Source organism: Chiloscyllium plagiosum, chromosome 20 (assembly GCF_004010195.1).
Source record: "Chiloscyllium plagiosum isolate BGI_BamShark_2017 chromosome 20, ASM401019v2, whole genome shotgun sequence".
Lineage (NCBI taxonomy): Eukaryota > Metazoa > Chordata > Chondrichthyes > Orectolobiformes > Hemiscylliidae > Chiloscyllium > Chiloscyllium plagiosum.
This window is the reverse complement of record NC_057729.1, coordinates 60,377,740-60,380,086: the sequence shown is the minus strand read 5'-3', so window position 1 is coordinate 60,380,086 and position 2,347 is coordinate 60,377,740. Positions and strand designations below refer to the sequence as shown.

The 2,347-nt window shown below is 44.5% G+C and overlaps 1 protein-coding gene across 1 annotated transcript in view; it reads left to right on the top strand.

Moving 5' to 3' along the window:
• The window catches only part of LOC122560334 (cytochrome c1, heme protein, mitochondrial), a 24,354-nt gene that overhangs the window by 304 nt on the left and 21,703 nt on the right, over positions 1–2,347 (top strand). The window lies entirely within an intron of this gene.

The following is a 2,347-nucleotide window of genomic DNA, read 5'->3' as shown; positions in this document are numbered from 1 at the left end:
GCACCCCCCTCCCCCCGGTTATTCTACAATAGGTTGGAGAGGCCATTCGGCCCCTTACACCGCTGCTGCTTTTCATTGTTGACCTTAATTCCACCTCAGACCCCAACCTGCTCCATTTACACCTGAGCCCGTCCTGAATTAATCCTGAATTAATCCTGAATTAATCCTGAATTAATCCTGGTGTTTGTTCAATAAATCGCATCGGGTGTTTGACACTTTGGTCTTTTATTATAAATCCTGCCGCAGTCGGGACTTGACGAAGGAGCGTCGCTCCTGGAGCTAGAGCTTCCCGTTAAACCTGTTGCGGTATCACCGGCAGGTCCATATCACAGGAATATTGTACATTGTCTGGTTTCCATTTAGACAACCTACTTATTACATCTCTCATAAACTTGACAAGTGTGATTTCTCTTTCACAAAATCATGGTGAGTCTACCTTATTGTATAATTGTTTTCTAAACACTGTGCCGCAAACTCCTTAAACCTGAATTAGCTATTTTTCCCACCGACAGGCGTTTGGTGAACTGCCTTTGTCCCTCCATTTATTCATGGAGATGGTGCATTTTTTTTGGCAGTGGGGAATGAAAGGTTACAGCTAATTCATCTATTATCTATGTAGCTACTTCCTTTAATGACTTACAATGGAGGCCAATCAGGTCTTGGGGTTATCAGACTTTAGTCCTGTTAGTTTTTCCAGCAGCCTTCCTTCAAGTGACTTTGAATGTTTTTAGTTCCTGTCTTTTCTTTCTCCCAATTCCTACCTCAATTTTCTACTACCATTGAAATGTTTTTTGAATTTTCTGATTACTGATTATTCAAAGAGTCTTGCAATGCCATGTTTTCCATAATTAATTCTGTCAACTTATCCTCTAAGGGATCAACACAAGAATTTGGTGCAAATGTAAATATTTGGGCAGTGGAGCCCGCTCTGCCTTTCAGTACGATCATGGCTGATCTGGGATTTCAGCTCCATTTCCTGTCCTCTCCCCATACCTCAAGTTCCTGAGAGATATCCCAGTGTGAGACATAGACAATAGTGGAATATCCTCTTGGAGAATCCCAATGATTCGCAACCTTCTGAGTCCTAAACGATTGGTCCCTTGTCCTGAAACTGTGTTCCCATTTGACAGAGCTTTTCTGCCTTCTGGAGTCATAGAGATGTACAGCACAGAAACAGACCCTTCGGTCCAACCCGTCCATGCCAACCAGATATCCCAACCCAATCTAGTCCCACCTACCAGCACCAGACCATATCCCTCCAAACCCTTCCTATTCATATACCCATCCAGATGCTTTTTAAATGTTGTAATTGTATCACCCTCCACCACTTCCTCTGGCAGCTCATTCCATACAAATGCCACCGTCTGTGTGAAAAAGTTGTCCCTTAGGTCTCTTTTATATCTTTCCCCTTTCACCCTAAGCCTATGCCCTCTAGTTCTGGACTCACCCACCCCAGGGAAAAGACTTTGTCTATTTGTCCTATTTATGCCTTTTGTGATTTTATGAACCTTTATAAGGTCATCCCTCAGTTTTCAACACTCTAGGGAAAACAGTCCCAGCTTTTTCAGCCTCGCTGGAGCTTAAAATGTGTTGCTGGAAAAGCGCAGCAGGTCAGGCAGCATCCAAGGAGCAGGAGAATCGACATTTCGGGCGGATTTAGCCTTGCCCTATAGCTCAATCCCTCCAAACCCGGCAACATCCTAACATATTGTAGAGGATCTTTCTGCTTGTGTTTGATTTTTGCAAGTTTAAACATAGAATATAGAACAGTACAGCACAGAACAGGCCCTTCGGCCCACGATGTTGTGCCGAGCATTTGTCCTACCTTAAGCACCCATCCATGTACCTATCCAATTGCCGCTTAAAGGTCGCCAATGATTCCGACTCTGCCACTCCCACAGGCAGCGTTTTCCATGCCCCCACCACTCTCTGGGTAACGAACCCACCCCTGACATCTCCCCTATACCTTCCACCCTTCACCTTAAATTTATGTCCCTTTGTAACACTCTGTACCCGGGGAAAAAGTTTCTGACTGTCTACTCTATCTATTCCTCTGATCATCATATAAATCTCTTTCGCCGTTCCAACGAGAAAAGGCCTAGCACACTCAACCTATCCTCGTACGACCTATTCTCCATTCCAGGCAACATCCTGGTAAATCTCCTCTGCACCCTCTCCAAAGCTTCCACATCTTTCCTAAAGTGAGGCGACCAGAACTGCACACAGTACTCCAAATGTGGCCTAACCAAAGTCCTGTACAGTTGCAACATCACTTCACGACTCTTGAATTAAATCCCTCTGCTAATGAACGCTAATACACCATAGGCCTCCTTACAAGCTCTATCCA